Source organism: Microtus oregoni, unplaced genomic scaffold, assembly GCF_018167655.1.
Source record: "Microtus oregoni isolate MIOR12 unplaced genomic scaffold, Mior012 000265F_ref0000455, whole genome shotgun sequence".
Lineage (NCBI taxonomy): Eukaryota > Metazoa > Chordata > Mammalia > Rodentia > Cricetidae > Microtus > Microtus oregoni.
Window position 1 is genome coordinate 4816 of NW_024544938.1, and position 25447 is coordinate 30262.

Sequence of the window (25447 nt, forward strand, 5' to 3'; positions counted from 1 at the left end):
AAGCATGGTGTCACATGCTTGTAATCCCAGTACTTGGGAAGCTGTAGGAGCAAATCATGAATTTGAGGTCAGCCTAGGCTGCATAATGAGACCTCGGACCAGCATGGGTTATAAGACTTCATCTCAGAAAGAAAGGAAGGAATGAAGGGAAGGGGGGAGGGAGATAGGGAGGGAGGGGAAAGAAAGGGGAAGAAAGAAAAAGAAAGAAAGGAAGAAAGAAAGAGAGGGAGGAAGGAAGGAAGGAAGGAAGGAAGGAAGGAAGGAAGGAAGGAAGGAAGGAAGGAAGGAAGGAAGGAAGGAAGGAAGGAAGGAAGGAAGGAAGGAGGCAAAGAGACAAAGAAGGAGGGTGAAGAAAAGGGTAGGAAGAAAAGATGGAGGAGAGAGAAAGAAAGGAAGCTTTCAGCTCCATTATAGTCTTTACTGGATGATCATCACTAGCCAAAGCCTCGTTATGTAGCACATAATTGATCATCAATATAATCCCATAAAACTAGCAGGTAAAAACCAAGAGTTCTATATGCACTTAAGAGGAAGATCTCTAAGATACAGCTGCTCAATTAAAAGAAAAGTGGGGCCAGGGTGACAGCTCAGCACATCAAAACCCCATGCACACAACCCTAACTCCCCAAGTTTCAGTGCCAGAATCCACATCTAAAACAGGATGCAGGGACATGTCTCTGTAATCTCAGCATTCCTACAGGCATGATGGTGGGCAGAGACAGAAAAATCACTATGGTGGGCCAGCAGACATGGAGTACACAATGGAATAAGAAGGATCCTGACTGTTAAACAAGGTGAAAGGAGAGAATCAACTTTGGAAAGTTGTCTTCTGACTTCCATACCTCTGCTGTCACACACACACACACACACACACACACACACACACAAATTTTTTTTTAGAAAGAAGTTCATTTAGAACGCTAATGTATCTTGGACCACTGGGTCTATATAAACTCAAACTTGGTTGTATCTGTGAAGGTGAATGTTATTGAATCAGAAGCACAGGGCGTTTTGGAAAGTGGAAGTGAGATGTAGGACTGAAAAGAGAGATACTGGTTAAAATTCTGTTTACGTGGCGACCAGACACGCCTTAGTTATTTTCTTGTTGCTGTGACAAGCACCTGACAAAAATCAATTTAGAAAAGAAAGGTTGAGTTTAGCTCTTAGTTTGAAGCTCTACTCCATCATGGCAGGGAAGGCGTGGCAGCCAATCATGAAGCAGCTAGCTGGCCATATTGCAGCCACAGTCAGGAAGAAGAGAGCCATGAATACTGGTGCTTGGCTTGCTTTCTCCTTTCTATTTAGTCTAGGATCACAGCCACTTGAATGGTGCTGCCCACATTTAGGTTGGATCTTCCCACCTCAGTGATTGCAATCTAGAAATTTTCCCCAGACAAGTGCAGAGCTTTGCCTTTTAGGGTTATTCTAGAGCTTGTAGAGAGGACTATCGAAACCTACCTGGCATTTTATCAACTACTGTTCCCCACTCCACAACAATCCTGGAGTTAGTCTCTAAGCACAGTGAAGCTGAGAGCTTTAGACATGGGGACATGAGGCAACATAGGAGTATAGAGATTTTTCAGTTGTTAAGATTAAAGATGCTAAACCTGTGATGGTGTCGCACACCTTTAATCCCAGCACTGGGGAGGCAGAGGCCTGCAGATCTCTGTGAGTTCAAGACCAGCCTGGCCCACAGAGTTCCAAAACAGCCAGGGCTACATAGAGAAACCCTGTTTTGAAAACAAAACAAAACAAAACAAATCATCAAACCAAAGACTTACAGTTACAAAAATCTGAGTATTCTCTTGCTGCCAAAGCTATTATGCCCACATCACACCGCCTGGAGGTCAAAAATAATTTGATGATTCCTTGTTACCCACGTGGAACGTTCACTCAACTCTTCAACACATCTTTCTACAGAAGTGATATGTTAATGTTCTCCTAAAATGAGAGACACGTGCCAGCGAAATGGAGGCAGGAGGAGACAGAATAAATTCAGAAAGCAGCGGCAGAAAAACATCCAAGTCTTTAATAAGTATCTACATAAAGGAAAAACACTGTGCCCCTGAAAATAGATCCAGTCACATTCTTAAATAAATAAATGGAAAATAATGAGTAAAATGTAAGGAAATAAAATTGTATACACAGAGAGTATACCAGTTAACTAATAAACATCCAGAAAAAGAGACCAAAGAAACTGGAACAAAGGAAAATATGTATTTGTGTGTGTATGTATGTATGTATATACATTATGTATACCATTTTTCTGGACTTTGAGGAAATGGCTCTCCAGACTGGCACATCATATCTAAACATTAATGATTTTGATTCAAGTAAGGCATGGTGATATGCACCTATAATCCCAACTACTTGAGAGGCCAAGGCAGGAGATATACAGATTTAGAGCTAGCCTGGACAACATAACAAGACTCATTATGAATAAATAGTTCAGAGAATACCCACAAGAAATTGAAAAGATAATACACCCAATGAAAAAATACTTTTAAATTATACATAAGAAGTTTATGTAAAGAATATATAAAGCATACTAAGGAATATATAAAAAATATGCAAAAAGCCTACAGGCATGTGAAAAGCCACTCAACATCATGAAACACCAGGGAAAAGGAATAAAAGTCACAAAGAGGTAGCAGTTCCTATAGTTGTATATTATCTGTGTTTTAATATATAAAGCCTGCCTGAAGATCAGAGGGCAAAGCAGTCATACTAGCCAATCATAAAGGTCAGGGAGTGGTGGCACACACCTTTAATCCCAGGGAGAAGAGACAGAAGCGTGTGTGTGAGTTCAAGGCCATCCTGGGCTTTATAAGACTGAATCTGTCTAAAAGAGAAACAGAGCTCACACAAAGGTTATTCCAGTGTTTGGTAGTCAGACACCTTTAATCCCAGCACTAGGGAGGTGGAGACAGGAGAGGTATGGCTGGGCAGAGAGAGGAATATAAAGGGGAAGAGACAGGAACTCACTGGAGTATGGAGTCTAAGGTTGGTGGAGAGCATTGCAGGATCTCCCCGTTGTCCGTCTGAGCCTTGGTAGAGGTAGAGCTCTCCAGTGGCTTGGCTGCTTTGTTTTTCTGATCTTCAGCTTGCACCTCAATATGTGTCTCTGGGTTTTCCTTATTCCCATTCACAAGGACGGGTATAATAACAAAGAATGGACACCGACGAATGCCGGCGGGGAGGCACAGAAATTGCACTTGGAAAACAGTGCCGCCACTTTGAAAACTGTTGGCAGTTGCCTGAAAACTTAGGCAGTTGCATGATCAAGAAATTTCAATCCTACATAAATAACAAAGGAACGGTAAAAAGGAACAGTAGCAAAAGAAATACATAAACATCTATAATGTGAGCTGGCCTTCTGGAGCCCATTCCCTACGGTGGGATGATGCCTTGCTCAGCCTTGATGCAGCGGGGAGGGGCTTGGTCCTGCCTCAACTTAATGTGCCAGGCTCTGCTAACTCCCCATGGGAGGCCTGACCCTTTCAGAGGAGTGGATGGGGGAGGGAATTCAGGAGGGGGAACTGTGGTTGGTATGTAAAATGAATAAAATATTTTAATTAACTTAAAAATATCTAAATGGCAAAACTGTGGACTCAAGTGTCCCTAAATTGACAGGTAGGTAAACAAAATATGACGTACTCATACAGTGGAGTGGTATTCAGCCATTAAAGAGAGTGGCATCCTGAAAATGGCTGCTAGGTATTCATCTGACTTTTTTGACCAGATATTCACAATGAGATTAAATTATTGCAGCTTTTTAATTTATGCCCATTGGCATTTGGGGGCTTCTCTCTCTTTATTTCTTGAATATACTCTGGAGAAGCCCCCACTGGGCACAAACTAAAAGGGTGAGTACTAGTGTCGAAGCATTTCTTCATGCCCCTACTTTAATGGCTGCATTAATTTCCATTCCTACAAGCAGTGCAAGGGTTCCCATGTCTCTCACCAGCATTTCTTTGGTGACGGGGCTATTTATAACAGCCACTCTATCTGTGCTTTGTGCTTTTGCCTTGTGTTTCCATGACAGCTAATGACATGAAGCAGTTTTTATATTTTTATCAGTTGGTCATTTATATCTCTTCATTTGAGAAGCTACTCTTGAGACTATTTGCCAGTCTTTGCTTTAAACTGCTTGGGTTTTTTTTTTTTTTTTTTTTTTTTGGTTCTTTTGGTTTTTTTTTTTGGTTCTTTTGTTTTTTTGGTTCGGTTTTTTTAAGGATATAAATTCTCACAGATAAATACCTGGTAAATATTCCCTTCCATTCTGCAGATTGTCTGCTCACTCTCTTGTTCCTTTTCCATGCAGAAGTGTTTGGATCTGATACAATCTCATTTACTAATGTTTGTTTTTATTATGCAAGTCCTATCTAGAAAAAACATTCCCTGTATCTATATCTTGAAGTATTTTGTTTATACCTCCTTCTAATCGTTTCAGAATTTCAGGTCTTACATTAAAGCCTAGGATTCATTTGAGTCCAGGTTTTCTAGAGGGTTAAAACTAGGGTCAGTGTGCCTGTTGCATGCATGTTTGTTTCAGTTTCCCCAGACTCATTTGTGACAGAGAATGTCCTTTTCTGCAATGTCCGTTTTGCCAATGTGTGACCAAACTCACTTGGTTGTAAACTAGGTCATTTTTCCTGTGGTCCCTATTTTGTGATTTTGTTTTGTTTCTGTTTTTGCCAAGATTGTGCTATTTTGATACTAAAACCTAGTAGTGGATCTTGAAGAAGATATTTTTGACATCTACAGTCTCTCTCTCTCTCTCTCTCTCTCTCTCTCTCTCTCTCTCTCTCTCTCTCTCTCTCTCTCCCCCCCCCCCTCTCCATCCCTCCCTCTGTTTCTGTTGCTCTATTCTTTTTTTTTGGTTTTTCGAGACAGGGTTTCTCTGTAGCTTTGGAGCCTGTCCTGGAACTAGCTCTGTAGACCAGGCTGGTTTCAAACTCACAGAGATCCTCCTGCCTCTGCCTCCCAAGTGCTGGGATTAAAGGCGTGCGCCACCACCACCCGGCTTCTGTTGCTCTTTTCATAACAATTTCTTTTTTTTTTACGTTTTACTTTTTGAGACAGGGTTTCCTGGCTGTCCTGGAAGTCTCTTTTCTCTGTACAACAGGCTGGCCTCAAACTCAGAGATCATCTGTCGTCTGCTCCTGGGTGCTGAGATTAAAAGCATGTGCCACCATGTCTGACTCATGGCAACTTCTTTACAACTATATTCATAACCAGCAAACTAGTGTGGTACTGGCATTTAAAACAGGCATGCAGACCAATAGAACAGTATTGACCACCCAGAGGCAAACCCACACATTTCTAGGGTTTTTTATAAATGTCTATCAATAGCACACCATCAGAAAAAAAAATGTAGTTTTAAATGGGAAAACGGAATATCCACAGAAAAAGGAGTAACATTTGGCACTGTCTCACAGCATGCATAAAAACCAACTCAGAATGGAAGCCCTAAAACCTTCAAACAACTACAATAAAACGCAGGGGAAATGCAATATGTTATTGATCTGGACAAGTGTGTTTTCGAAAGAAAACCTCAAAAGCATAATCAATAAAAGCACAAACAGAAGGAGTATTGCAAACTAAAAATTTCCTGGGGAGTAAAGGACCTTATTCAACAGTAAAGACAGATAGAATACGAAAAAAATATTTTCAAATTATACATGTGACAAATGAAAAATGTAAGGATTGATATAAGGAACTCCAATGACTCAACAGCAGCCTGGTATAGTAGCACATGCCTGTAATGCCAACACTCAGGAGACTGAGGCGGGGGAATCATAGATTACAATCTAACTTGGGCTACAAGGGCAGATCCTGTCTCAAAAAAAAAAAAAAAACAGATCTTGTCTCAAAAGCAAACAACAAAACTCCTTCTGCTCTGTTCTGTGGAAGACATTGTCTAGAGAATGAAAGAGAAGTCCTCAAGATGAGAAAAACTATTCACAAAAGGTATTTCATAAAGGACAGCTATTCGAAATGAGCAAAAAGTTCTCAGTGCACAATTATAAGAAAATAAATGTCTTATTTTTTCTCTTGGATCATGTGAATACTTACACGTACTCGACACCGAGTCGAATCCCCAATCATAATGACTGAGTCTTTTAAACATGGCAAAATAGTGAGCAGGCAAAATGGCTCATTGGGCAAAGATACTTGCCTCCAAGTCTGACAACCTGAGTTTGATCTCCAAAATCCACACGTGGAAGCAGAGAGCTGACTCCTGCAAACTGTCCTCTGACCTCCACATGAATTACCACACACGTGCATCCATTTACATTCACTCAAAAACATACACATGCATATGCACACATGCACGTATACACAAATAAGTAATAAATATAAAAAATGAAGCTTGAAAGATGGTTCAGTGGTTGAGTAATTGCTGCACAATCATGAGGACTGGAGTTTGGATTCCCACACTCACATAACAACCTGGATGTCCCAAGCATGCCCGTAACCCCAGCTTGTAGCAAGGCAGAGACAGGAGCATTGCTTGTGCTTTGCTTGTTTCTACCTTGCTGAAGAAACATGAGCCACAGGTTCAAAGAGAGACCATGATTAAAAGGAATAGATGGAGAATAATAGAGACCATCCTGTGACTTTTTCCTGTCTTTGCAATTATGAGCCAGTTATGAGCACCTGCACATGCATGAATGCCGTCCAAACATGTAACCTAAATAAATAAATAAAATGTAATTGTCAGAATGCCTGGAAAACACCTTATCAAAGAAGATATTCAGGTAGCAAATCTGCTTCAATACATGTTATCCAGCTTCCTTTTTTTTGGTTTTGTTTTATTTTTTTGATTTTTCACAGATGTTTTCTCTGTAGCTTTGGAACCAGTCCTGGAACTCACTCTATAGACCAGGCTGACCTCCAACTCACAGAAATTCACCTGCCTCTGCCTCCCGAGTGTGGGGGTTAAAGGCATGAGCCACCACCACCCAGCTCCATCTTCCTTTTACCCTCTTGCCCAGCTCCCAGCCTCAGACTCGTCTATGTTCCTATCAATACTCTAGATTCAGATTCATTTCTCATATGAAAGAAAACATGCAGGGCTTGTTTGTCAGCTTCTTTTGCTTATTTCATTAGAGCACCAAAAGGTCAGACAATAATAATAATAAAACTATTAGAACTGTTCAAATCCAAAGTTCAAAGGCACCAAAGGATGGTGAGAATTCAGAACAACAGAACTCTCAGGCACTGCTGGGAGGAACGCGAAGTGGCACAGTCCCTTCAGAAGACAGCTTAGCTATTTCTTACAAAACAAAACATGTGTTTACCTTATGATCCTGTATTTACACCCCTGGGGCTTACTCAAGTGAGATAAAACTTGTATTTATGCGAAAGTCTACACATAAACACTTAGAGGGGCTTTACTCAGAATTATTCAATGAAAGAAATCAAGGTTCCCTTTAATGAGCAAACAACTTCTAGCACTACTGCTATTCAATGATTTCAAAAGCGTTTGAATTCTCAAAACATCAAAGAGCCTGGACAAAGTACATATTCCCAAACAAAAGCATAATTTAAAAAAAAATGTGTTTATAACCGAACACCAGTATCATGATAAATAATGAAATGTGAGAATTTCTAATAAAGCCAGGAAAGGAGATAAACTCGCATCATGGCCACTAAGACTGTTCTCAAAACACTACATAATACAATAGACAAACAAATTAAAGGCGCTATAAAATTCTAAATAGACAGCAATTGTATTTGTTGATGGCAAGGCCATATAATTTGCAAGTATAATTAAATGTGTAGAAAATTCATTAGAAGCAATAACATATTTTAGTGATGTGCTAATAATCATTGTTCCATAAAAAGCACAGGCTGACAATGGATGAGAATTTCTACACAGCAGCAACGAAAACTAGAAAATATTCAGAAGGGCTAGAAAACTTGAAAATGGTGCCGAGAAACAGAGAGCACTTGAATACTTAGAAAACCAGTGCCATCAATATGCATATGGCATGCTCCAAACTGACAGACAAACTCAACATAATCTTTCATAATTTCAACATGTATCTGAGAATCATAAAGTTCACATGAAAAACTATGTGGACATACGCAAAACTTTTCTGGAAAAGGAATCAGAGGACTGTTACCCTCCAAAATATGAAAACGTATTATAAAGTTGCGTTGATTAAAACAGGATGGCACCATATAGGCACAGACACTCAGACTGATGGAGTAGAAGACAAAGGGCAGAAATAAGCACAGCGCATATGAAAACTCAAGGATAAGAACAATGGTTCAGTTCTATGGGCTGAAGAAATTATTCAGTGGATGATACTAAAAAAAAAGTAGACATAGCATTTCAAGGGCAAAGAAACTGTACCCCTATTCCAACTCTACCCCCCAAAAAATTCCACATAGGTTTAACTGTAAAACTAAAACCATGGAAGTACTAGCAGAAAGGTTGGATAAATCACTATTAATACCAGTATTTGGAACTAGTAACATCTTTGTAAGGCATAAAATAAAACCCAGATTCTATAAAAGAATATACCACCATGTTGTATACATGACCATATGTAACTTTAAATAAAATTGGTCATCACATATGTGACAAGGAAAGCCAAAAGACAAAAAATGGATTTGCGGAACATTTGGGAAAATATGTATTCTACAAGAATATTTATTCAACATTACTTATTACAATAATAAGAGAAAATAACACCCTCTAAGAAACCTGGTTACATAATTTCTGGCATATACACATGCTGCCATACTATATGGTGTTATCATTTTAATAAGGTTGTGATACATAAAGTTGTTATTGGTAAACTGTTATATATTATGTTTAAAAAAAGAAAGTTACAGAATTTTCACTGGTTTAAAAAATTATATGATCATACTTATCTTTATATAGAGATATAGGCATGATTATAGAGTCATAAAAAATGCCTTGGAAGATATGGAAGAAATTATTTACCCTCTGGGGATTGACATTGGGAGTGAAGAGTTGATTAAGGACTTTTTTAGTTTATTCATTCATTCGTTCATCAAATAGTTATTTAAGTTGTCCTGTGGAATATCTTTTAGGTCCTGAGGATACGGGTGAGGCTTTGGTAGCTATTTTGGAGGGAAAGCTAGACAAAAAGCAAATTATACAAATGAGCAAGAAAATCTCAGGCAGCGAAAAGTCTGTGTGGAAAAGAAAAAAATCTAACAGAGAGCAGTGGGGAAATGATTTGGGTAGGTGGTTTCATGTTGTGAGGTTGACCAAAGGCCTCTCGGAGGAGGTGGCAAACAAGTTGAGACTTAAGTGCCATGAAGGAGCCAACCACCAGAATGAAGAGAGAAGCAGTCTAACTAGAAAATGATGGGGTGAACTAGAATGACTGACTGACAGTCTGATGACGCGAATAAGCCTTTATGTTCTTTCAGGTTTTTATAAATAAAATACTGGTAGCAATTTTAAATAACAATGCTACACTGATGCTTAAAAAAAAATAAATGCAGAGAACCAGATAGACCAGGTAAATCACTTAGTCAAGTTCATCTCACTAAGCCTCAGTTTCTTCATTTGTAAAACGAGGAAAAGAACACTCACCTGGGAAGGGATGAAGCACAAATTAAATGGACTCTATGGAAAGGGTTGCTTGGGTTGGGCCTCTTTTGGATGCAAGAAACAGACACCAAATGAAGCAAGATCAGGAAGCAGAAATCCAAGGGTAGGAATTCAAGTACAAAGAGAGCTCATTGTGCCTGGAGCTTCGGGAAATGTCTAGACGTGGCATGAAGCTCTGCTCTTAGAGGTTTGTCGTTAATCTGACTCAGCCATGTTACATGTCTGCTTCTCTCTGCACAACTGCCTCATGCTCCTTGCTTAGCCAAGCACACTTAGCTGTTCAACAGGCACTTGACCTAGTCCATAGCACTCCCAACCCAACCAGCATCTTGCTGTACTGGACCTCTCAGCTTAGCTCCCAACAACTAACTGGCAACATCCCTCTGCATCTCACATTTCACATTCCCAAGGAGAGCAGAGTGGATTGGCCCACCTCATCTACTAAAGCTGGGCCACTCACTCCCAGGTGGTGGCACTGGACTTGGTTCAGGCGCTGTGCCCCAAAGGGAAAGATATAGTACATAGTTACTCCCTACTGGACCATTTAGGAAGAGCTGTCTGTGAGTAGAACTCCCAGACGCCACACACAAAGAGATGTAAGAATGGCAGGCAAGAAGTGACATCTCCAATATACGTAGGTCACAGAGTGACTGGCATATAGTAACAATCCAATAAATGGTCATAATTATTAACAGTAACATTATGCCACCTCCTACAGGAAGCCTTCCCAGAACTCTGTCAATCTTTCTAAACTTTCCTCGTTGGGTCAGAATCCTGAAAACAGGAATCATCCAAAGTTTTCAAGGTAGAAAATACTGTGCTGGGTCCCGAGAAAGAAACACACACACACACACACACACACACATACACATGCACACACACACAAAGCAGGCCCTTATCCCAGCCTGAAGAAGCTCCAGGGTCACTCACTACAAGGTAAAAGGCAACATAAGCCACAGAGATGCAGACAGGGGGCCCTGGGAGTTCAGAGAAGGGCAGGCTGTTGTTTATCCATATGTACGCCTGTCTCCTAGCTACCTCCCCTTAGATGTCCCAGAGGTACTTAGAACTAAACATATTTAAAACTGATCTCATCCACTCCCTCCCAAACCTGTTCCTCATCTCAGATTCCCCCCTCAACAAGGCAAATTCATCCGAGCCACTTGCTCAAGCCTGAAACATGAGCTGCAGTGGCTCACCATGTCAGCTGTCGCAGTTGCTAAAGTTGTCCCTGAACCTTTGGTGTGTGTTTGCCTTGCCCCAAAGGTCAAGACTAATAATAAAGTTGAGCGCGGCTGCAAGGCAGGGAAATTAAACCCAGCCTGGAGACAGACCAGACCCAGCGTCACCAGAGTCGATTTCTGATTTGACCTCTGAAGTCAACTAGTATGATCCCTTTTGGGAAGTGACTTAACAAAATCCTTAAAAAATGTTTATGGTATTTCCCCAGAGACTGTGCTTCAACATCAATGCCCTTATATCCGTGTACACTCCCAAGAAGCAAAAGTTCTAAACACAAGACCATTCCTTGCAGGAACTTTATTTTTTATTTATTTATTTTTGTCCTGATCGAGTAGTGGGAAGTTGTCTTGACATCCAGCAAAAGCAAACTGGTTAAGCCCAGCTGTCTGATGGAACATTCTACAACTATTACCTAGGGACGAAGGCTGTGGAGATTCTATAGCAACAGGGAAAATGTATTATGCTGTAACTAAGGATACAGGCTTATGTGTATACCAGAACTGCAACAATGTAAAACGTGTGGAGGCTTGGGATTAACTAGAGGACATTGAAAACTTCTTCTCTATGAAGTTAAAAAAATGAAGATCTGAACGTTGTTATCTGTGAACTATCCTCCAGCTGTTGATCTACTTAGCCAGTCTCATCTTTCAGGCAAGGCTCTTAATCATATGTCAGGTTTCTATCAGTGCTTCAGTAAGCTCTGCTCTGACAAAGGCGGGTCACGCAGCATCCATATTCTCTAGTATGTCAAGGCGGGAATGGTAGCCGATACAAAACTAAAGGCTTTCAAAATATATGTTGCAGACTACATGGAGCCCTCTTGCAGTCTTTTGCGGGCACGGTCACCCCCTGGCGGCCACTAGCTTGTCCACCCTCGGGTGGCTCTGTGGCCGCTTGGACAAGCGGTTCATCTCTGCGGGGGAGCCTAGTCCCAGGACTCCCCCCCCCCATCCAAAACTCCTCCCTTTCTGTTCTTCTGGCTCCCCTAACTCAACGTCCTGCACTCTTGGCTCAAGCTCCCCACCAGGTTGCGCTCTCACACCTCCTTCCCCAAAGCCTCCTCCAGCTGCAGTGACGTCTTTGTCACTGGTTCGCATGCGCCCTGGCCCGACCAATGATGGAGTGTCACAGCCATAAGCCCCAGGGGTCCCCCTCTGATTTTTTCCCGGTGATTGGGGGAAAAAAATGGAGAAAACCTAGTACTAAGAAGGTGATGCCTCCAGACTAGCGGTTTTAAGAGACAGTGACATATAAGAAAAGCTACAGTCCCCAAGAATATTCGTTCGGCCATTGTACCCGCAGCTCTGCAGCACAGATCGCCTGCCCCTAGCTGAAGCGCCCCGCTCCTCCACACGTCTAGATGGAGCCCCACCTTCCTCGCAGCTAGTGGACTGAGCGGCTGGCAAGTGCTCGCATACCAGGGAGGGCCCAAATGGAGGCTGATGTAATCTGGAACCTAGTGGGGAACATGTGGTGCAAGAGGTGCTGGGAAGAAAAAGGGTTCGTGTAGTAGCTGTCCGAGCAGTAGCCCCATTTCTTTTTTTTTTTTTTTTTTAACGTTGAAAGGTCTGTCCTTTTTTTTTTCCAATTGAGAAAAGGAGAAAAAAAAAAAACAAGTTTCCACCTCCTCCCAGCCTCCCATTTCCCTCCCCCTCATCCCCCCCTACGCCCCCTCCTCCCACCCTTCTCCCCCTCCCCCCACTCCTTTCCCCCTCCCTCTCCAGTCCAAAGAGCAGTCAGGGTTCCCTGCCCTGTGGTAAGTCCCAGGTCCTCCCCCCTCCGTCCATATCCAGGAAGGTGAACATCCAAACTGGCTAGGCTCCCACAAAGCCAGCACATTACGTAGGATCAAAACCCCGTGCCATTGTCCTTGGCGTCTCATCAGCCCCCATTGTTCGCCATGTTCAGAGAGTCCAGTTTCATCCCATGCTTCTTCAATATCTTGCATATCATCATAGAACCTTCATCTGGTGATGGATGGAGATAGAGACAGAGACCCACACTGGAGCACTGGACTGAGCTCCCAAAGTCCCAATGAGGAGCAGAAGGAGGGAGAACATGAGCAAAGAAGTCGGGACCACGAGGGATGCACCCACCCACTGAGACAGTGGAGCTGATCTATTGAGAGCTCACCAAGACCAGCTGGACTGTGACTGAAGAAGCATGGGATGAAACAGTAGCCCCATTTCTATAGAGGCATATGAACCCCAGAGCCCTAGAAGGTTTGTCAAAACAAAGACTGCTGTGGGTCTTGAACTGGCAGGGATTCTGTGTGCAGATTAAAATGAGACCTGAGAAACCGCATTCTAACAATTCCCAAGTCTGGTTCAGGGACTACACTGTTAACAAAACCTGTGATGCAGAGTGTTTTGGATTTTGTTTTTGAAAGAAAGAAAGAAAGAAAGAAAGAGAGAGAGAGAGAGAGAGAGAGAGAGAGAGAGAGAGAGAGAGAGAGAGAGAGAAAAATAGTAAGCGGTATCTGGGTGGTATGATCACGGGTTTGAGGCCAGTGTGGATACTATGTCAAAAAAAAAAATCTACGAACAGGTATAAACTTTGCTAACCCATTAATAATAAACTGCAAACATCCCTGGAGAGTAAAAGAATGTTAGTTTATGAAATTAAAATGTGCTACACACTTAACAAATTGCTCTGGAAAGACAGTGAGATCGAACGCCTCACTGCGTCAGGTAGTACGCACAGCACTTCCATGTGCTGTCGCTTTCGCTAGCAACACTCAGGAGTATGGATCCCAGCTAGATCCAGGCTACATTTCTAGTCCATAACAGGATCTGGCACCCCGGACCTTGTCAATAAGTGTTTGTGGATTCAATTATTTTGTTTTATTTTTTGGTTCATTCTTTCATTCAGTTTGGGGTTTGTTATTTTGTTGGTGCGGTTATGTAACCCAGGCTGGCCTTGAATTTGTAATCCTCAGGCCTCTGCACCCCTCCTGCTTCCCTCTCCTGAGTGGGAGATTACAGCCTTGTACCACCGTAACTGGGTTATGTAGGTTTTCTTTTTTAATCAGAACTAGTCCCAATTTGGTGAAGCAAACAAAAATTAAGGCAAGCGAGGCCTGGTAGTACCTGCCTACAATCCCGGCACTTGAGAGACTGGCAAGAGAATTGTTGCAAATGTGAGGCCAGCCTCGTCTACATATCAAGTTCTCAGCCGGTTCTGGGTACACAAACGTATTTTTAACCTAAACACATGAGTACAAATGAAGGTTGTAGAAGCTCAAAAGTGGAGGCTAACAGGCTTCTGGGCAGAAGTGAGACCTGGAAGATGAGTAAGCATTAGCAGAACGTGAAGAAAAGGCTGCTTTAAGCAAACTGAGTGAATGACGAAACACATGACTCCCAGACTCTAGGACTTTACAGGCCAAAGAACATGTTTTCAAATTGTGTAAACCAGTGTGGTGCACACCTTTAACCCCAGCACTCAGGAGACAGAGGCAGGCAGATCTCTGTGAATCCGAGGCCAGCCTGGTCTACATAGGGAGTTTCAGGACAGCCAGGGCTGTGTAAAGAACCCTGTTTCAAAAACAAACAAGAAAGAATTGTAAGCTGCTCCAGTAGACAGCCCACATCCGTAAGTGTGAGCAGCACAATTAGACTCAGAAAAAGCACATGAAGTTGGGAGGGGGTAGGAGTGGATCTGGAAGGAGTAAGGGGAAGAGTTGAGGGTGATGATATCAAAATGCATTCATTGTATGCTTTTATAAAACTATCAGAACCGATAAAAATAGTCTAATTATGAGGGATAGATAAAGCATTGCAAAAGAAGAGCAGTAAAAAGCCTATCACCATTATATACATATATGAAATTTTCAAAGAATGAATAAAATGTTTATTTAAAAAAGAATTGAGATTGGATTCCTCAAAATTTAGGAAAGAAAAACTAGGAACACGTAGTTGCCTGGGGTAAAAGACAAACGAAATGTAAATTACACTACTTAAAGCCTGGGGCAAAGCTGAGGAGGGTTTCTATGGGAGATTAGAATATTCAAGAGAAACTGGGTTTCCACACCTTTAATCCCAAGCACTCCAGGAGGCAGAAGCGGGGGGGGGGGGGGGGGGGGGGGGGGGACCGGGAGTTCCAGGACCCCAAAGCTACACAGAGGAACCCTGCCTTGAAAAAACAAAAGGATATTCAAAAGAAAAAGCAGTGATGGTAGACTTCTGAAAGCCTGTGCTCAGAGAAGAATTGAGCGGACCCTAAACTGCCACCACAAGCTGATTCTTAAGCCAACGCTGCCCTAAATACGGCAGTTTTTGCAAAACAAAGAAAATAAATTTTCTCTTTTACTTTTGACTTTTTTTTTATAAATCTTGGTTTTGATTTGAGGAGGGGTTTCAGGGAGTGGATGCGTGTTTTGAATGTATGTTTAGGAAATCTATATTAAAATGCCATCTAAGAAGCAGAGAGTTCAGTGGGTACGCATACGGAATACAGTGTTCACAAAATTAGTTTGGAAAAGTCACTAAACAAACACATTATATTAAGGCTTTCAAAAGCAAACAGAAAACCCAGGGCTGGGGGAAGAGAGACTGTAATTTGCAGCATTAACAATTTAGGACATTCAAATGTATTCTCCTTTGTCTAGTCTTGAACTTATTATGAAGCCTCAATCTTGGAATCCTTCTATCTCAATCTCCAAAGTGCTGGGATCCAAAGTGCCACAAGCCAATCTAAATGTAAGGTTTTCCACAAAAAATAAAAATCACAATGCATGCAAAAAAATAGAAAAGAGGCCAGGCAATGGTGGTGCACGCCTTTAACCCCAGCACTTGGGAGACAGAGGCAGACAGATCTCTGTGAGTTTGAGGTCAGCCTGGTCTACAGAGTGAGTTCCAGGACAGCTAGGGCTGTTACACAGAGAAACCCTGTCTCAAAAAACAAAAAGAAAGAAAGAAAAGATAGTCCAGTTAAAGGAACAAAATTAGGAACTAGAGAGATGACTTAGTGGAGGATCTGAGTTCAATTCCCAGCATCCATGTCAAGCAGCTCACAACTTCCTCTAACTCCAGCTCCAACTTGTCAAATGCCCTCTTCTGGATCACAAGGGAACCTACACGCAAATGCACAAATGCATACAGAGACACATAAATGAAATTCAATCTTTAATAAATGAGCCAAACAAATTAGTAGGAACCATCCCTCAGGAAGTACAAACTGTAGGATTTACCAAGCAAACGCTTTCAAACAGTTGACCCGAATATGATGAAATAACTAAAGGGAAACATGGACAAAAATCTAAAGGAAAGAATTTTCAAATTGTGTGTGAATATTAATTTAAAAGAAGAAATATGAAGAGAAACTGAAATGAAATGTTGGCTATGAAAACTACAGTAACTGAAAAATCTATCAGAGACATTTTAACAAAAGCTGTAAGCATAAAGATTAGAACAGAAATAAAACTAGCCTAAAAGAAAAAAAAAAAACAAGGGTTGAATTTTGAAATGGTAAACTCTTTACTAGACTAACAAAGAAAATACGAAAGAAAAATTAAATATATAAACTCCAACCTGAGGGCCAGTGAGATGTCTCAGCATGTCAAGGTACTTGGTACCAGGTCTGACAACCTGAGTTCAGTCCCTAGAGCACACATGGAAGAAGTAGAAAACCAACTCCTCTCACTTTGTCCCTTAAACTACATACATGTACCATGGTGCGCACGCACACACACACCACAATACACAATAAATAAATAAATGTAAAACTTTTAGTCCAAAATTAAACTGGAAGCATCATCACAAAAATAAGAGAACATTATGAACAATTACATGAAAATATGAAAATATCAAAGTCATTGATAACCAGGTAGTAGTGGGCACGCCTTTAATCCCAGCACTCAGGAGGTGAGTTCAAGGCCAGCCTGGTCTACAGAGCTAGTTCCAGGACAGTGAAAGTTACACAGAGAAACCCTGTCTCAAAACTACTGCCCCCCCCCCAAAAAAAGACATTGATCAATCTCTGAAGAAAAACTCAATTTCCCAAGGTTGAATCAGGAAGAAATAGCAAAAATAGATCAATAACATAGGTTACAATAGTAATTAGAAATTAGCAATTTTAAACCTCCTATTTCCCCGAAAAAACAGGACAAAGTGATTTTACAGTTGAATTCTACCAAACTCTCAAAGAAGACCTCATACGAGAACTGGTAAAATGGCTTAGAGGGTAAAGACACCTACTGTTAGGTTAGGGCTGCAGATCTAAATTCAATCCACGGGAACCACATGGTGGAAGAAGGGAACCAACCTTTGAACGCCCTTTGACCTTTACATACACACTATAGCATGTACGCACCCACCCCCCCCACACACACACACAAATAATAAGTATATGGAAAAAGAATAGCAATACCTTTTCAATCATTATGAAAAGAAATGTTAAGCGTCTGTTAAAAATAGATGACAATTAACACAGAGACACACAATTGGCCAAGGCATCGAGATAAAAGCTTGCAGAACATCCTAAAAGGAACATCTACACTGCAACCCCCTTCTCACAATTTTCAGGATCTTTGCGGAAGAGGAGGCAGAAAGACTGTAAGAGCCAAAGATGGTGAATGACCCCATGGAAATAGTAGCCATTAGACACCACCGGGCAACTGTGCATGTGAACTCACAGTGGTTATGACAACACAGCACAAGCCCTGTGCAAGCTCAAGCCAGAATAAATCTCAGCATGAAGAGGAGAGGTGAACATTAAATCCCACCCCTAGTCAAGGAACTATTGACAATTGACAGCTGCCGGGAGAGGGGGAGTCAGTTTTCGTTAAGACTGTAGCTACTGGTCCATTGACCAGAACCCAGCGGAAGGTCACACATCCGTGGGCAGGACAAATTGGACTTGATTAGTGAAGGAAAAGAAAGAGGACACAAGGTTGGGTGGAAAGAGAATGGGGGGGTTGGAAGGGGTTGGGGGAGGACTGAATACATCAAAACACATTGTTTGAAATTCTCAAAGAACTAATTTTTTTAAAAAATACAAGATAAGGGGCTGGAGAGGTGCACAGCAGTTAAGAGCACTTCCAGGGATCCTGAGTTCAAGGCCCAGCACCCACATGGTGGCTCGCAGCCATCTATAAGGGAATCCAATGCCCTCCTCCTCTGGCGAGAAGAGGAACGTGCAGACAGAGCAGTCATATACATAAATCTTTAAAAAATACAAGAAGAAAAAAATTACAAAAAGAGCTGAAGGGATACTTCTTAACACTCTTCCTGAAAACAATGTTACAAAGATATTATCCAAACAGGTATACAAAGATATTATCCAAAAATATCTACAAGGCAGTATCTCTGATGAATGTTGACACAAAATTCTTAAATAACATGAAACAAATTGGGGCTGAGGCAACAACTCAGTAAAGTGCTGGCCACCCAAGCACAGGAACCTGTGTTCAGAGCTCCATACGTGACTTAAATATACAGACATGGCAGCAAGCACCAGTAACCGTAGCGTTGTGTGGGGTGTAGACAGAAGAAGACCAGGGGCATACTGGCCAGCTATTTGAAACAGCCAAATGAACAAGCTTCAGGTTCAATGAGAGACCTTGTCTCAAAATATAAGGCAGAAGGGCAAGGGACATGTCTCAGTGGTTTAGAGTATGTGCTGTTCTTGCAAGGCACCCAGGTTCAATTCCCAGCAACCACACAGTGGCCCGACCATCTGTAACCCCAGTCCCAGGGACTCCAACACCCTCTGTCAGCCCCGGGGACACATGTGCCACAATACATGAATATAGGCAGAACACACAAAGTGAAATGAATAGATGTTTTTAAAGTTTAAATACAATATTATAACATATAGAGATAAATTTAAAAAGAAATTGGAAGGCCTACACAATAAAAACTACAAAACACTAATGAAATAAATTGGAAAAAGACGAATTAAATGCAAAGGTTCAGTGCTCATGGATTGGGAGAATTAATATTTTAAATGTCAGTATTTCCTATAATAATATATACATTGAATGCAACCCCTATGAAAATTTCCATGTCATTCTTCACATAAATAAAAATATGTTTTTTTTAAGGAACATTTTTTTTTTTTTTTGAGATAGGGAGTCTCACTATGTAACTCCAACTGACCTAGAACTCACTATGTAGACCAGGCTGGCCTTAAATTTTTTTTCTTTTCTTCTTTTTTTTATTGCTTTATAAATAATACCATTCAAAATTTCCACTTCCTCCCCTCCTCCCATTTCCCTCCTGTTCCCCCACTCACCCTCCTCCCTCTCCCTCCACTCCTAAGACAGGGCAGGGTACCCTGCCCTGTGGGAAGTCCAAGGCCCTCCCCCCTCCATCCAGGACAATGGGGGCAGACTGAGAAGCCATTGATAATGGCACTGGGATTTGTTTCTGCTGCGTGTACTGGCTTTTGGGGATCCTAGTCTGTTCGGATGCACACCTTCCTTGACCTTAAACTTTTTAAGTTGAAGTCTCTGAGTTTAGGCCTCTTCCTCTCAAGCCAGCTAAGTGGCAGGGACAGGTGCTGATCTCACTGCTAGGAGCCTTACAAACAAACCAAGTTACACATCTGTCACACACAAGCAGAGGGCCGAGGTAGGTCCCATGCAGGCCCCCTAACTGTTGGTCCAGAGTTCATGAGCTCCCACAAGCTCAGGTCAGTTGTCTCTGTGGGTTCCTCCGTCATGACCTTAGCATCCTGGATTGTACAATCCCTCCTCCCTTTCTTCAGGAGGACTCCCGGAGCTCGACCCAGTGTGTGATCTGTCCACATGCATACAGTCTATACTGAACAAATCCTGTTGTGGAGTACCTATCAGAGAACACTGCTCAGACGTGGCTTTAAGCCAGTAGAGTCTTTTCAGCTTGCCTTGAGGGCGACTACACAGGGTGTTTTGGAACCCAGTGTAGCACCAAGCTTTTCTCAGGGTGAGTCAGAGTGAGCTTTCAAGACACAATAAACAAAGAAAGAAAGAAACATGTTCTGGGTTGACATGCTTCAGTTAACAAGAAGAGTTAGGCAGAAGGAAACCTACAGAAGCCAAAAGCAAGCTCAGAACATTTAGAGACTTTCCCAGAACTATGGGCTTTGATGGGTTAGGCCTTTGTTTTAGTTTTGGCAGATGGTGCTGTCTATGTGCTGAGTTTTAAGGCCTGAATGGCATTTCCATCATGGAGTCAGTTGTGCTAAGGTATGGGGGCACTGTTACAATCCAGCCTTGCCTTTATCCATTTTCCATTCCATAGCTCTTTGTAACTTATGGTAATTACTATTGTATATTCAGGTTTACTAGGGGAGGTAATTTTTAACAATAATTTATTCTTTGAGAATGTCATACTGTATACATATCCACACCTTACTCCCCCTACAAATTCCCCAAGATCACAAAACACATCCTTCGCCCTACTTCATGTCCTATTATTTTATTTTTATTTCATTATTTTATAAATAACTCACTGAGTCAAATCAATGCTGTCTGTCTGTGCGTGGGTGAGAGGCCATCACAGAAGCATGAGGAACTTACCTGTGGTCACATTTCCAAAGAAAAATGACTTTCTCTCTTCTAGTAGCCATCAACCACCAAGAGCTCCTCGGCTTCATGACCCCATTTCATCCCTGCTGGAGTTTTAACTGGCCTGATTTCTGGCATGTCTTCTGCAGGTTGCCACAGCTGCTGTGAATTCCTAAGTGCAAGGGCCACGCCATATTCAGAAGACAGCATTTCATAGGTCTCCTCCCATCCTCTGGCTCTGATGTTCATTCCACCACCACCGCTTCCACAATATTCCCTGAGCCTCAGGGAGGGAGTTGAAACATATAGCCAGGAGCTGGAGGGATGGCTCAGTGTTTAAGAGCACTGGCAGCTCTTTCATGGAAGCCAGGTTCAATGCCCAGCACCCACATGAAACTCATAACCGTCATAACCTCCAATCCCAAAGGATCCAGCACCCTCTTCTGTTATTTTTGATACCAAGCATGCACATGGTGCCCAGACATACATACAGGCAAAACACTCATATGCATAAAATAAATACATTTCTTTAAAAAAGACAGAAGCCTGGGGGAGGGACTGGGAAGAGAGGAGGGAAGGGAACCCGCGGTCAGGATGTAAAATTAATAATAATAATAATAATAATAATAGAAAGAAGAAGCCAGGCAGTGATGGCACATGCCTTTTAACTCAGTACTTGGAGGCAGAGGCAGCTGGATCTCTGTGAGGCCTCTGTCAAGGCCAGCCTGGTCTACACAGAGAGTTTCAGGACAGCCAGGACTGCATAGAGAAACATTGTCTCAAGAGAAAAAGAAAAGGAGATCCAATCAGAGCTAAGCACTCATGGTCACTTATTACCATCGTTTTAACCAGTTCTGAGTCTCTAAGTTAACCACCGCCCACTGCAGAAACAGGCTTCTCTAACCACGGTCGAGAGCAACACAGATCTATGTATCTAAATGTACGAATTTGTAAGGCAATTTGACAACATGACCATTTAGTAAAATAACAATAGTAGGCTCCACCCTAGGTCCTGTGTCCTGCTCAGCCATGGACTTTTGAGCAGGTTTGCAGTACTACATATGGATTCCCTCCTGTAGAGCAGGTCTCAAATCCAACCTGAAAGTGGCTGGTTATCCCCCTAAAAACCTGCTGTGCGGCTTGTTCCTTGGATTTCAACATTCCTTCCAAATTGAAAAGTGTTGCAGTAGGGAAGTTGAGGCTCAGAAGCCTCGGGAGGTAAACAAAAGGTCACCTACGCAGACAAACAAATAAAAACCAAGGAACTTGGGGCTAGAGAGATGGCTCAGCAGTTAAGAACACTGGCTGCTCTTTTAGAGGACCCAGGTTCAATTCCCAACACCCACACGGCAGCTCACAACGTCTGTAACTCAAGTTCCAGGGGATCTGCCACCCTCACACAGACATACATGTAGGCAAAACACCAATGTCCATAAATAAAAAGAAAGAAATCGGCCGGGCGATGGTGGCGCACGCCTTTAAGCCCAGCACTCGGGAGGCAGAGGCAGGCGGATCTCTGTGAGTTCGAGACCAGCCTGGTCTACAGAGCTAGTTCCAGGACAGGCTCCAAAGCCACAGAGAAACCCTGTCTCGAAAAACCAAAAAAAAAAAAAAAAAAAAAAAGAAAGAAATCATTTTGTAAAAACCTGTGGAGCTGCTGCGAACTGCATAGAGAGCTTCAGGGTTGCAGGTTTTCAGGAATCATCACCCATGTTAGGGTGGGCTTTCTGGTGATGCACCTACTTTTGAGGTAACCCCCAATCCTTGTAAGTAAACCCATATCCATACTCCTGTTAGCAACCCTGATTTAAAAAAAAATGCATTGTTTCACCAAATTGGACATTGGTGCAATCATTATTTTGGTCTGTTGCAGGCTCCCTTTCGTGTGTGTGTGTGTGTGTGTGTGTGTGTGTGTGTGTGTGTGTGTGTGTTGCATCACCCCGCGAAAGGTCTCTCACACAACAGCACAACAGTCATGCTTCAGTCTCAGCAGAGGCCACATCTTACCTGAAATATGAGTATTATATGTAGCATGTAGGGTCCCGCCCAGAGTAAGAACAATGATATGTTTTCCTCCCCTGGCTGCCTGCATAGCACCTTCTGGCACTATAAAAGCTAGCCAACAGCAAGGAAGCTACCTGGTTAGTTCATGATTGAGCTAACCTAAATGTCCAAAACCAAAAGTGTGTGCTGTCTTCAGCAATAGCCAAGAGCAATGACAGTAGCCTAAGCTGTCTGGGAGGTAGCCTCTGCGGTCTCCCCGAGCAGAACCTCGGGGAGATATCACATGCCTGACACTGGGATTTTCATTTAATAGCCTGTGTGTTCTGGGAGCGTCACTGTTCATACATGCCCAGTACCTCTGTACAAACTATTTTCAGTGATATATTTTCAATAATTTTAATGGCATTTTATTTGTTTTCTATACATTTATGCGTGTGTGTGTGTGTGTGTGTGTGTGTGCGCGCGCGCGCGTGCGCGCACGCGCACATGCCACAGCATATGTGAAGCAGAGAACAGCTGGCTGGAGTCAGTTCTCTCCTTCCACCGTGTGAGTTCCAGGCATCAGACCAGGCTTGATGGCAGGCACTTTTACACTCTGAGCCATCCCATTACCCTCTTTAAGTATATTTAATTGTTTAAAATTAGCTCGAAAACTAATGCATTTTTATAAGTCTTTTTCTTCTTTTATTTTTTAATTATTATTTTATGTGTAGGGGTGTTCTGTATGGATGCCTGTCTGTGCACCATGTGCTCACAAAGACCAGAAGACGATGTCTGATCTCCCCAGAACTTGAGTTACAAATGTGGTTAGCCATCAGATGTGTCCTGGGAATGAAACCTGGGTCCTGCCGGGAGAACAGCCAGTGCGCTCTTCACCCTCTCTCCAGACCCTCCACAATGTTTTGTATACATTCTTAATTTTGCTTAAATAACCGCTGCTTTCTCCTCTCCTCCATCCTCCCTTCCCCATCCTTGTTTACATCTTTAACCCCCAGGTATATTCTTCCATTTTCTTTCATAGAACATGTGTTCTGCTACCCCATCCAACTGTGTTTTTCACTGAGCTGTAGGACAGTGGGTTTCCAATGACTTCTTCATAAACTGTTCATTTTCTTTAACCTTTCTGCTTCCCACTCTCCTGTTTCCTAATCCACCATCCCTCTGCTGTTTGAACCTCTCTCTTTCCAGTATTCCCCCTCTTCTTTCATTTTACCTAGTTGCTAGACTCTCTCTTCCTTAATGCACCCCTCCCAAAGTCCCTTTTCTAATGTGTGATTTCTACATGTTCTCTGAGTTAAGTACAAACACTAACCATTCAAACCGTATGAGAGAACATGTGGCATTTGTCTCCCTGAGTCTGGGTTACCTCATTCAATATAATATTTTATTTCATCCATTTCCCTGAAAATTTAAGACTTTTAGTTTTCTTTAGAACAGAATAAAATTCCATTGCATTTATTTTCCCTTATCCATTCAGGAGGTAATAACAGACGTGAAGACTGAGTCCATTGCCTAGGTATTGTGAATGAAGCAGCAATGTGCATGGGGAGGCAAGTGCCTCTGTAGTAGGATACAGAGTCCTTTGGTTACATATCCACGAGTTGTATCACTGGTCATATGGCAGTCCCAGGTGGCTCCACCAGCTTAGACTCTCACAAACAATATATAAGACTTTCCTTTCCCCCACAACCCTGACAGCATTTGCTATCATTTGTATTTCTGACAATGGTCATTTTGGCTATGTGAATGGAATCTCAAAGTCATTTTAATCTGTGTCTCCCTGGTGGCTAAAGACGCTGAACAAATCTGAAGTGTTCCTTAGCCATACAGAGATGGAGAGACTTCAGGCCACGGGGCCAGCCTGGCAGAAGGCATTCACTGGAAACAGGTCTTGAAGGTCTCTCTACAGCTCTGGTTTTGATCTGTGCTTTTTGTCACCTGCTGTGTCTCATGCCTTTTTTGTTAAAATGGATTGAAACATCTGTAACCGTGAGCCAAAACCAACCCTGCCTTTCCTCACTGTAAAGGTAAGTACACCAAGCAATAATGATGCCTCCACTTGAACAGTATGATGTATGATGTGGTCAAGTTCCCTCTACCAATTATATCAGTCCATTACTTCTTGAAATTTTCCTTTTTTTTTTTTTTGGTTCTTTCGAGACAGGGCTTCTCTGTGGTTTTGGAGCCTGTCCTGGAACTAGCTCTTGTAGACCAGGCTGGTCTCGTGAAATTTTCCTTTTTGATATTGTATTTGGGTTTTTAAATTATATATATATATATAATTTATATAATATATATATATATTATATATATTATATATAATATATATTATATATTATATATTATATATAATTTATATTAATTATATTATTATATTAATATATATAATTAATATTATATTAATATATATTATTAATATATATTTATATATTATTTATATTATAATATATATTATAATATATATAATATATATAATATATATATATTCTTCCACTCACTTATGTCTGTGTGGCACATGCATGCAATTAATTCAGCTTCACACCAGCTTTGAGAGCATAGGCAGAATGTAGCCAAATTCTTTGCCAGAGTGTAACGACCTTGGGCCCAATTCCTGATAGATTCTTCATTCCCATCTGAATCCTCAAAGGCATAATATTTGCTATTTGTATACTTATTCTGGTCTTTTGTCCCCGCAACCCAAATGGCCTGTTAATCTCTGCTGATGCTCTCTAGGGCTTCTCTAGCCTGCAGCTCCAAACTCTTCCACATTCCTCCCGCTAACAAGTGCAAAGGACCGTACATCATATGGTCAGGGCTCAAAAACAGCAAAGGACTCCCAGTACCATTTTCTCTATGTATGATTGCTCTTCTGATCGTTGTGACAAAATATCTTAAAGAAACAACTTTAGAGAGAAAGGTCTTGTTTTAACTTATGATTTCAGAAATTCCAGCTCATCACACCAGGAAAGGAATGGCATCTAGAACAGCAAAGCAGAAAATGCAGACTGGAACCAGGGGCCAAGGTCAGCTTCAAGGCCTGTACCCAGGGTCTTCCTTCTTCTAGCAGAGCTCCCTTCTGGTGCCATATATGGAGCCATGGCCATCCA

At 41.9% G+C, this 25447-nt stretch overlaps 1 pseudogene; it reads right to left on the reverse strand.

The window, feature by feature from the left end:
- Positions 1-2985: 2985 nt before the first annotated feature.
- LOC121445659 overlaps positions 2986-25447 on the reverse strand; it is a 33468-nt pseudogene continuing 11006 nt past the window's right edge.